General features: G+C 37.1%; 1 pseudogene; it reads left to right on the top strand.

The window, feature by feature from the left end:
• The first annotated feature begins 5739 nt into the window (after positions 1 to 5739).
• LOC111152554 lies at positions 5740 to 6350 on the top strand (annotated as a pseudogene).
• Positions 6351 to 10928: the final 4578 nt, after the last annotated feature.

Here is a 10928-nt window from a genome sequence, read left to right on the forward strand (position 1 = left end):
AATCCAGTTCTAAGTGTCCAGCTTTAGTAAGATAGGGTGTTTTCTACGCAACACCATGACTCCAGACCCACAGAGAAATAACAATCGAATTATTTAAACAAGCATTTTCAATTCTGCAAGCTATTCTTATTCTTTTTTACTTCCTAGTGAACTCTCCCTACACTTTACCACTGAAAAAATTACAGGCAACCTAATTTAATCCATCTTCCTCAGTAGGAGAGCATCTTTGTGAACAACTGATACGATTGTAACATGAACACATTGCTACTTTCAATTTTCCAGTCTCACTCAGCATGTTCCTCTGATAGAGGAAAGGAAGGAATAACAGAATGTCCTGAGTAATGTACATCCTGGGCCTCTGCATTTATCTAATTCTCTCTTCTACTCCTACCTTCCTCGACAAAACATTTGTCTTACATCTTTCAACACCCAGTTAATTATTCACGACTTGGTTTACTGCCAATCCTTAGCCCAACATACAATAGTCATCCAATAAATTAACTGATACAACTCCCAAAATAAGCTATAGAAAGTTAAAAAAATATTTACAGAAACGTGGTTCACTCCATTTGGCATGAGGACTATTGTGTTTTCCCAAAATAATTATTTACTTCTCTGTAGAAAGAAGCTAAAATGATTTTTTAAAAAATTTTTGTTAGGGTTAGACAAAAGAGCCATAAAATAATGGGATTTGTCACACTGGAGGCTTATGTGGTTGGACAATGAATTTTAAGACAAATATAGGTCCTTAGCTTATTATAATGCCCCAAGAGAAAATCCTAAAGCACGACTCAGCAACAATAGTCAGAGTTTATGTAAGGCAATTTATATATTCCAAGGGGGAAAATTACTACAATGCTTGGGGCACTTTATAATGTGGAAAAATACAGTGAGAAAGATTGTCAGCCTATGCTTCAATAGCGCTAAGTATATATGTGACTTATTTTCTTGACTTCAATCTTCATAAAATTAATCTTAATCACCAAAGAAAAGACTGGAAGAAAAATGTCTGTTTAAGGGTTTTGTAAAGTTCTGAAACTTTGCATCTGCATTAATTTACCTAAAATCCGCTTGTCATGCCAATGTGCTTTATAATTTTTTTCTCAAATTTTTTTAATGTTTAGCATTTCATTAGAAGTCTTACATTTAGGTAAACCTAAACTTTGAACTCCTTGTGGTTTTAAATTAGTAATTCCAACTGCAAGAACTTCTGATTCAGGGGAAAAAAAAATCTACAGAAGAAATACTTAAGTGCTTGAAGTAAAAGTATTGGGCAATAACAAAGGTAATATTTGGCATTGTACAAACAAGCCAATGGAAACATTTACATTATAGAGAGAACAATATATTACTTAAAATTTGCATAACTGTGTCTCCTATATGGTTTGTTAGGTTCTGGTATATCTTTTAAACTTTCTATTTAATGTGGTCTCTTAATGTCATAGTTTTACATTAGCATTTCTTATAATTTTTAAAAAAAAACTCAAATATATTTACAGAATGTTTTACTTCATGAATGGCATAGTGCTAGGGATATTAAAGGATATAAAGATAAAGGAGACATAGCCTATTCATGAAAGAGCTTAAGTGGTCTATAAGGATGGAGAGCTAAGCACATTTAGTAAAGAGACAAAAAATTCAGACTGAAATATAGTAGTAGATGTTTTGAATGTTAAGTACACTTTTATTTTCAAATGTGCTAAAATTTTCAATTGTTAATAATAGAAGAAAAAAAATTAAGGGTTCATCTCCAAAATATGAGTAACAAATATATGTGCATTCATTATAGTTCCACTCTTTCTCAGTTCCTTTGTTTTGAAAGAGCAGATCACAGGTAGAGATTTTCAGGCTTTTTAAAACATTTTACACCTTTTTGTATATGTAAAATTTGGTGGTTTTCTCTTTCTTAAGGTTTCCTCTTGAAGTCTCATTTCCTCAAAGACAAAATTAACATTTTAATGTTTATTGTGCAGCTGTACCCTGTGATATTGAAGAATCATGAAAACTGAATGAAAGTCAGCTTGGACTTGAATGAACTGAAGGAATAGCACCCAGATAACAATATTGTTACAGGAAAAGTTTTTCCATATGCTCATTTTATCTTAAAGTCATTTATTGTTTGGGAGAAAATTTATAGTTCGGAAAACTGCTTAAAGAAAACTCTTCCCTTCATTTTTTGCACTTGGCCAGATACAAAGAATTCTCTAACTGCATCACTTTGTTAATTCACTGAACATAAATTCACAGAATATACGCTATGTGACAAAGTCTATGTTAAGTATTGGAAGTACAGAGGTGCAGGATCTGGTCTCTAAGCTAAAGTAACTTATAGGTGAGGTTGGGGAAAGCACGAGTTAAAAAAAAAAAAAGAAAAAATATATATGTAAATGTAACATGGAAACTATAAATTTTACCAACCCTTCAAGGAAGCTAGAGTTTTTTTTTAATTTTAAGTTTTCCAGATCTTCTAACAAATTCTACAAGTTGAGCAGAAACCCTGATAGCAAACAATAGGAAGAATGCAAAAAAAGAACATTTTCACATTTAAGCAAAGGTGTGAGTCTTACAGTAGTAGTAAGTACAACCTATAAGTGAATTAAAGGAAAAAGACCTCATGAAGGAAACTCATGACTTCAAAAAGTAGTTGATATAAGGAAATCTATTAATATAATTTTTACAAAAACAAGTTAAGGAGAAAATAAAGCAGTATCATAATATTGATAACTATACCAAATCATGTTATGAAGTTTAGTACCCATTAACTAAAAAAATAAATAAATAAAAATAAAAAAAAATTTGTAAACAAAGAATGGGATAATGGGCACCTCTCAGAATACTATTACAAATCATATATTCTGGCGATATGTTAAGAGGTTTTTTTTATAGCAGTCAGGAACAATACATGCATGGTTACTTATATCTCCTCTTCAGTGTTGTACTAGATATTTGCCTAAATGTAAATAAACATCATCAATAAATTAACTTCCCCTAAAACAATTATTTAAGTCTTTTTCTTCAACAGTACATCGTATGTTCTTAATCCTTAGATCCTAGGATTCATCTTGAGTTTCTTTATGGTGAAGATTAGGCTGGATTTTTTATGACTTTCCCCCAAAAGAATCTTAAACATGTCTTTTGCAATACAAAAGAATTAATAAATTAACTGCTTGTTATTTAGAATGCGTTTTCCTGTAGAAAACTGTTTCTAGACTAGTATACAAAACCTATTAATACTAGGGAATGAACTTAATGAAAAAAAGAACGAAACTACATTCTATGTAAGTGAAATACAGAATCCCAAAATAGTGAAATAAAATACTGTTGTGCTACTAATGATATATATACATAAAACATATAGTGGAAAATTTTTGATTTTTCCATAGATGCTTGTATTTGAAGCAGTTTCTAGGCCATTAAAAGTCAATGGGACTTCATTTTTTTTTTTTTTAAAGATTTTATTTATTTATTTGACAGAGAGAAATCACAAATAGGCAGAGAGGCAGGCAGAGAGAGAGGAGGAAGCAGGCTCCCTGTTGAGCAGAAAGCCCGATGTGGGGCTCGAACCCAGGACCTGGGATCATGACCTGAGCCGAAGGCAGCGGCTTAACCCACTGAGCCACCCAGGCGCCCCTGTTTTGTTTTTCATGTATGATTTCACTTCAAAAGTGGATTTTTTTCATTATTAAAAAATTATTTTAATTATTTGAAAAGAAGTTTATATTTATCAATTGTGATGCCAGTCTTTCACTAGATTACAACAGATTTTTCCAAAAATAAACAAATGATTGAATTTATGTAACTGAGGAAAAGTCAGAGGACAGACAACAGGGAATATACTAGAATGAGATTGTTTCATATAATACTGAAATAAGGAGGACCTTTCTGGAGAGTATTTGCACTACTGTGTTGAGAGAGAGGAAGAATGATGAGTTAGTTCTTTTGCCAGCCACTAGGTTCTATCAGCAGAGGTCACCTTGGTTATGGTCCAAAGCAGGTGTGAATAGTCAGGATAAATGTGGAGATATGCAAATAGTTATTTGAAACTACAGAACATTAACCTGATGCACACTAGCAAAGTTTTGACAACAGCATAACCAAATGAACTAACATTTCTAACAATTTTGCTAGAATTAAAATGCATGGATTAGCATGCTGCTGCCAAATTTTAGTGGTCTGTTTAACCAGCCTTAGGCCAACTTGCTAGACAACAGTAATTTGCTATTTTGGAGTAAAAGCTAACTTAAATGTGTTTCATCTTTCCTTTTAATTAAGCTGTGTAGGACTTGCCTTATTAAAAAAATTATAATCCATTCAACATACCATTCTTAGAGTATCTAATATTGGCATTCAACAAAATACACATAGTTGTTGTTGTCTTAGAAATATATTAAACAAGGAAACAGAAATAAATCCAAAGCTGAAATCTGTAAAAAGTGCAATGAAGGAAAAGAATAGGATGCAATAATATACATTAACAGGGAGAACAACTTTTAAGGCAGGGGTTTATAGACGGTCTTGTTCAAATGGTATTTAAGCAGCTGTCTGAAAGGGGACTTGGAGTTATCCATGTGCAGAAAGAGAGGATGTACATTTCAGGCAGAATGAATAGTGCATTAATAGTAATAATAATAACAATAATAATGACCACCAACTTAGATGAAGGAAGAGCTAGTGGAAACATTCCAGGTTGGCTGGAAGGTGTTTGAACAACTGGAGAAGGGAAGGAGTAGAAGTTGAAGCCAAACCATGAAGTTTTACAGTATTCTGAGTATAATGAGGAAGGTAAGGCTGTGATAATATTGTAGCCACTTTCCCCACTAGCTTTGTTCTCCAAGGCGGTGGCGGCTGATGACGGGAGTTGTCTCCTCTGCGGGGGTCACTGCGACAGGTGAGAGGGGGCACAGTCCAGGGAGCTGACCCTGCCTCCGTCATCACCCTGCAGGACTGCTGCCCCAGAGCAGATGGATGGCCGTCCCCCTGCCTTCTAACCCAGGCTCCAGCACGCCCTCCATCACAGGGGGCCTGGCCCTCTCTAGCTGCCCCAGTTTTATGTTTTCTCCACCACCTAAGCCTTGTCTCCTGAGTCTGTGGCATTACGGTTTGAAAGAAATAGCATAAAAGGAGCCATGTGATCAATTCCGCTCCGTCCCCCCACACTGAGGCCTGGTTGGCATGTGCAGAGAGGAAAATACAGCAAGGAAACTTAGTTTTCTAGAAGGGAAAGTGGGAGAAGAGAAACAAGGTCTTAGACTTTCCACTTTTTTTTTTCTTTTTTAAAAATTCTGCTTTGACAATGGTGGCAAAATACTCTAATCTGAACGTGGTCTTTCTGTTAAAAGAGAAGAGGTGGAATTTTTTTTTGTCCTTTCAATTCCAGCCTTTTTGCCCCATGACAAAGCATAAATCATGGACGCCAAAAAATAAGGTGGATCTCAGGAATCCTGGAGAAACTGAGACACTTATATTCTTTTTTTTTTTTTTTTAAGATTTTATTTATTTGACACAGAGAGAGAGATTGCAAGTAGGCAGAGAGGCAGATAGAGAGAGAGGGGAAAGCAGGCTCCCCACTGAGCAAAGAGCTCGATGCAGGGCTTGATCCCAGGACCCTGAGATCATGACCTGAGCCGAAGGCAGAGGCTTAACCCAGTGAGCCACCCAGGTGCCCCTGAGACACTTATATTCTTCCCCTGGAGGGAAGGGTAGGTGTTTTTAGCCCTCTCTGGAACTTCAAAGGAAAACATGAGTTGGGTGCCATGGAAAGGAGACAAGGCCAAATCTGAATCTTTGGAGCTGCCCCAGGCATCACCCCTTACAAACTTGACCATGAGAAACAGCAAGGAGCTGTGTGCCCTGCTTGCCCTCAATAACCTCTTCTAGGAAAGCAAGGTCTTCACCCCAGAAGTGCTGCAAGAGATTTTCCTGAAGGTGTCTCCAAACACCATGGTGAACCCCCCTCCCTGCAAGAAGAGCATGAGAGGAAATGGGAACTACCACGTGAACATCATTATGGCAGTACATTAGACCAAAGGCTATGAAGCTGTGTAGCGAGACAAGCCCCAGGAGGTCAGTGCCATGGCTCTCACTAACAATCATGCGAGCCTCATGAATCTGCCCTCCAGCCCGTGCTGGGGTCCACTGAAGTCGCCTCTCTGAAGACAGGATTGGATCAGTGTTTGAGGGGTGGGAAGTGCCTACAACAACCCGGACTCCCAAGTGAAGATACCCGGATAGATTCGAGGAGAGAGCAAGTTCAGGAAACTTCTAAAACATCACTCAGGAAGGAACTGTGAATCTTGCTGGTGGTGCCCGAAGAGGCGGGGGCCCATTAGAGTTGGAGGGCTGAGGTGTAATGCAGTTCTACCCAACCTTCCCTCACCTCAGTCCCCTAAGTCCTGTATAATGTGCTGGGACATCTACAGCAGGTCTGCACCTGCCACTTCCCCAAACCTCTCATTGGGTTTTTCCCTTCAGATTTGACAGTGGGGGTAAAAAAAATCTAAGGACGTCAGCTTTTTTTTTTTTTTTTTAGATTTTATTTATTTATTTGCCAGACAAAGAGAAATCACAAGTAGGCAGAGAGGCAGGCAGAGAGAGGAAGAAACTGGCTCCCCGCTGAGCAGAGAGCCCGATGCGGGGCTTGATCTCAGGACCCCCAGATCATGACCTGAGCTGAAGGCAGAGGCTTAACCCACTGAGCCACCCAGGTGCCCCTAAGGAAATCAGTTTTAACTCATGCTGTTAAGTCCAGAAAATGTGGGAGGAAAAGCATAGGAGGTTACAGGTGAAGTAGTCCATATGCCAGGGAACTAGAATGACAGAATCTGTCGTTGTAAATAACAGGAACAAAACAAAGGGAATTTATAAATATATGCAACAGGAAAACTTAGTGTCTTGTCTAGTTTCAGACACAAGAATCCAGGGTCTTAAACGATGATTGCAGACAAAGCTATGTTTCGTCATCTCTAAACTGTTTTTATGTGTGTGATTGTACCTTTCATACAGACTAATATATATGGCAACAGCATCTCTGAGCTTATATTCTATGAGCTAAGTGATTCTTTCCTCAATCAATTCCCATAATAAAAGTCTCCTTTTAAATACAGATCATCTACCCATTCTTGAACCGATTGCTGTGGTCTGGGAACAAGATATCCTGCTTATCCAGGCCTGGCTTCCACGCCCAACCCTCAACCCTCAAATAGGCATAGGGTCAGGCTTTTCTTAATTACACTGGCTCATGTGTGTGGGTGCAGCAGCTGTTCACTGAGACAAACCAGGGTGATATTATTACAAGAAGTAGAAATATATGCTGGGTGGGAGACAGATATGGAGGTGGGGGATTACAGAGGCAATCAGGATACTGAGAATAGGAGGAGGACCAGAAGAAATGGAAGGATGAGAGATGGATTCCAGTGGGATTTCTAAACATGAGTCTGAGAATGGAATAAAATTACACATTCCTTATCTCTACCCACGGTTTACTGAATCTGAACCAGAAATTCTAGGGGTGTGTCCTATCAATGTGTATTTAAACAATAAGAATAAAATATTTTTTTTCAGCACTCTAAAGTTCGAGAACCACTGTATTAAAATTATAACCATGAGAATGCCTGAGTCTCTCAGAAATTTTATGTGTAGACTTTGTGAGCTATGAATTGATATGATTTTTATGTTACTTGTTATCTGGAAAAAAAATAAAGAGTACAAAATGGACCTAATACATAATACTAAATGTTTTTTAAATGTTGCTACTTCTATTAGTGCATTTGTATGTAGAACAAAATTGACCAAAATCTATTTAATATTGGAAATAGCTCTTGGAAATTGTGTTTGGACCTCCAATGCCTCAGAAGATTTTCTTCACATAGTAACTTAGAATAGATGAATGGAGTTTTTGAAAATAGGGGTAAAAACTTAAGAATGAATACCCATGAGTGTCTTTGAACATGGGTAAGTTGCAAGTTTGCTTTGATTCTCAATTTCTTACTCTGTTTAGACTGGAGTTAAGTATTTAGTGCTCCCTCAGTGTCAAGGGTGTTGCAAATCCTCAGTGTTTTCCTGCAGAAACAGCTCATCACCGATTACTGTGAAATCTGTTGAGATTTAGCCACCAGGTGTCAGTAAGACTTACAAAACAATAGGTTTTTGCAAAGTTCAGTGATTTTGTTCAGTCTTTGGGAACAAATTAATATAGACTTTGGTTATATCTTTTTTCTTTCCAGGCAAGAGATGCAATCCATTGGCAGACCCACTGAACACAGCCAAAATCTAAATTTTTTGCACACCCCCCCACCCATGTTAAGACCTTGCTTCAACAGGCTTTCAGAATATAGGCTGGGTTTTAAATTTCCAAGAATGGAGTACTTCAAGATTTATAGTGAGTGAAGTAGTTTAGCCGCAACAGAAAGAAGAGGATGTGTTTGAGGAAGGTGATAAGAAGACAGGGAATTTTGCCAATTACAAGTAAACTCCATGAAATGTCAATTAATACGGCAGCAGTAGAAAAGGTGCATACTCTTAAACTATTTATAATATTGCCAAAGGCAATGTGCTGGGACAATTATGAAACATAAATAAAATGAAGTCTTTTAAAACTATTCATCCAAACTTTTGTATTAGCATTCTCACTTATTGTGGTTGTAGTTGCTAGTATTATAATTATTGCGTGTGATACTAGCTTTTCCTCTTCTGTTGTTGCTTGTAAGACTTAAATGTAAAATCATTTGACCCTTGTACCAAGCACCAAATACCTGCATTTACTTTTCCTATTTCATATAAACCTTGAATTAAAATTTGGAGTTAAGGGTACCTGGGTGGCTCAGTCAGTTAAGCATCCAACTCTTGACTTCTGCTCAGGTCATGCTCTCAAGGTTGAGAGATTGAGTCCTGCTTCAGGCTCTGTGCTGGGTATGGAGCCTGCTTAAGATTCTCTCTCTCCTTCTCCTTCTGCTTCTCCCCCCTCACTCTCTTCCTCTCAAAAATTTCTTTTTGAAATTAAAATTTTCAAAGCATATCATATCAATGGTACCATTACCAAGAAATATTCTATTTCCTATTGTTCTGGGTAGAGATGAGATTTTTGTGAACTGTATTAACTCTCACCTTCTTGAGAATTACTCTGATAGTTACTGTGTTCTGGTCAATCATTTGGTTCAATTCCTGTTTCACTCTGAGTTTCCTCAGAGGCAGATATTTCAAGCAGTTCATGTAGCCAGCCTATCTAGTTAAAGTCTGATCAAGGTCACATAGTCTGTTGACTCATGACAATTCCTGTGTAGAACACAAAATTCTACATCATCTTTGAATCCAGTCCAATAGAGCAAGATCCCAGCTGTCCTAGTATCTGTTGAAAGCATAAGACTGACCTAGTTTAAATTGTTTCACAGAGTTATTTTGGAGAATTAGTCTTTTAAGACTGGAAGAATAATACAAGTTTATTTTAAAACATTTGGCAAATGAAGAAAATACTAAGATGAAAAAGAAAAGCAACGATTAATATTTTGACCTAAAACGTTCTCAAGATTTTATTTTGTTATCTTCCTTGTTTCAATGTTTACAGTATTTCAAAAAGCAGCAGAAGAAACTGCTAATTTTGTACCAGAAATTACCTATTTCTGAACAAATGAAAAGACTTTAGAGAGCATCTTTTCTCAGGATAATAAATGGTAAGCTACAATGGCCAGATTATATTGTTCCTATGCCTTAGCAGGGTGAAGTTCCTGACAGCTATTGCCAGACATAAAGCACTAACATACATCTTTTTTCTCTTTCAAATACAACACATTTCTAGAAATTGAAGTAGGAAAGAATTATTGCATAAAAAGAGGTATGTGACTGGCAGATGGGTTTAAACAGCTTTGAATGTTCTATAAACTATGTCCAGTATTATAAGGGTGTGACTTATTTCCCTCCGATTACAAAAAAGTCCGGGTCTGTAGGGAGTGAGTGATTGCAACTCTGCTGAGTATCCTGTTTTTTCCTTTGTGTGCACCTGCTGTTTTGCCTCAAGTCTTCATCAGCATTTTGGTTGGTGGACATTCTATTGATATTTGACGAATTAAAAAAATAGTTCCAGTGCTTTTAAATCTTTCCATACTGCCTTTTGTTTTGTGCTGTGTTTTGGTGAGAATGTGAGGAGCGGTTAATCAGGCATTACTAACTTTCTGACTTTTGACTTAGGAGGCCCTCTTTACCATCACTATGGATGTTCTCATTCTGAGTCATTAACGGGCATTTTTCCTTTTATGGCGTTTTAGTATGAGTCAGTCAGATGCATTTCTAGTGCTGATCACTGTGCCGAGGACAGAGCAGATACAAAAGAAATATGGAAAGAGGCAATAAAAATAATTTTTAGGAGATAGCAATCTATTACCAGATATTAATAATACAAGAGAAGTCATATTTTTCATTTGTCATGTTTCTTCAATGTAGTTGGAGCATCTGGTAGATATAATTCAAGGCAGACACTGTTAATATATATGAGTGGCAAGAGCCATGCACAAATCTGAATAATAAATATTGGACAGAATTGTACCAAGACAATATCGAACACTTAGATTATATAGAAGACAAGTACAGTTTCATTCTGGGCAATGAATGATAATAGAACTGGAACTCAACGTTTGGTATGAGTGGGAGAATGGAACCCCAGCTGACAGAAAGTGATGTTGTCAAGAAGGAAGCCATACTTGGAGAGTGTGTAGGAGAGAAATTGGATCACAAATTGAACTTCGGTTATACTCAAACTGTGAAGTTGGAACATGACCTGGGAATATCACTAGATTTATCACTTTTGATGGTTTTCAGATTGCTTAGGCAGCCAGGATGCCCTTTTAAACTCTCCATCTGACTGACTGTCTGCATCCTTTCCTACAGAGCACAGGACTCTGCTACAGTGATCCCAGCATTTATCATGTTCAGATGTATCT

The sequence above is a fragment of the Enhydra lutris genome, unplaced genomic scaffold (genome assembly GCF_002288905.1).
Source record: "Enhydra lutris kenyoni isolate GAN:26980312 unplaced genomic scaffold, ASM228890v2 scaffoldscaffold3, whole genome shotgun sequence".
NCBI lineage: Eukaryota > Metazoa > Chordata > Mammalia > Carnivora > Mustelidae > Enhydra > Enhydra lutris.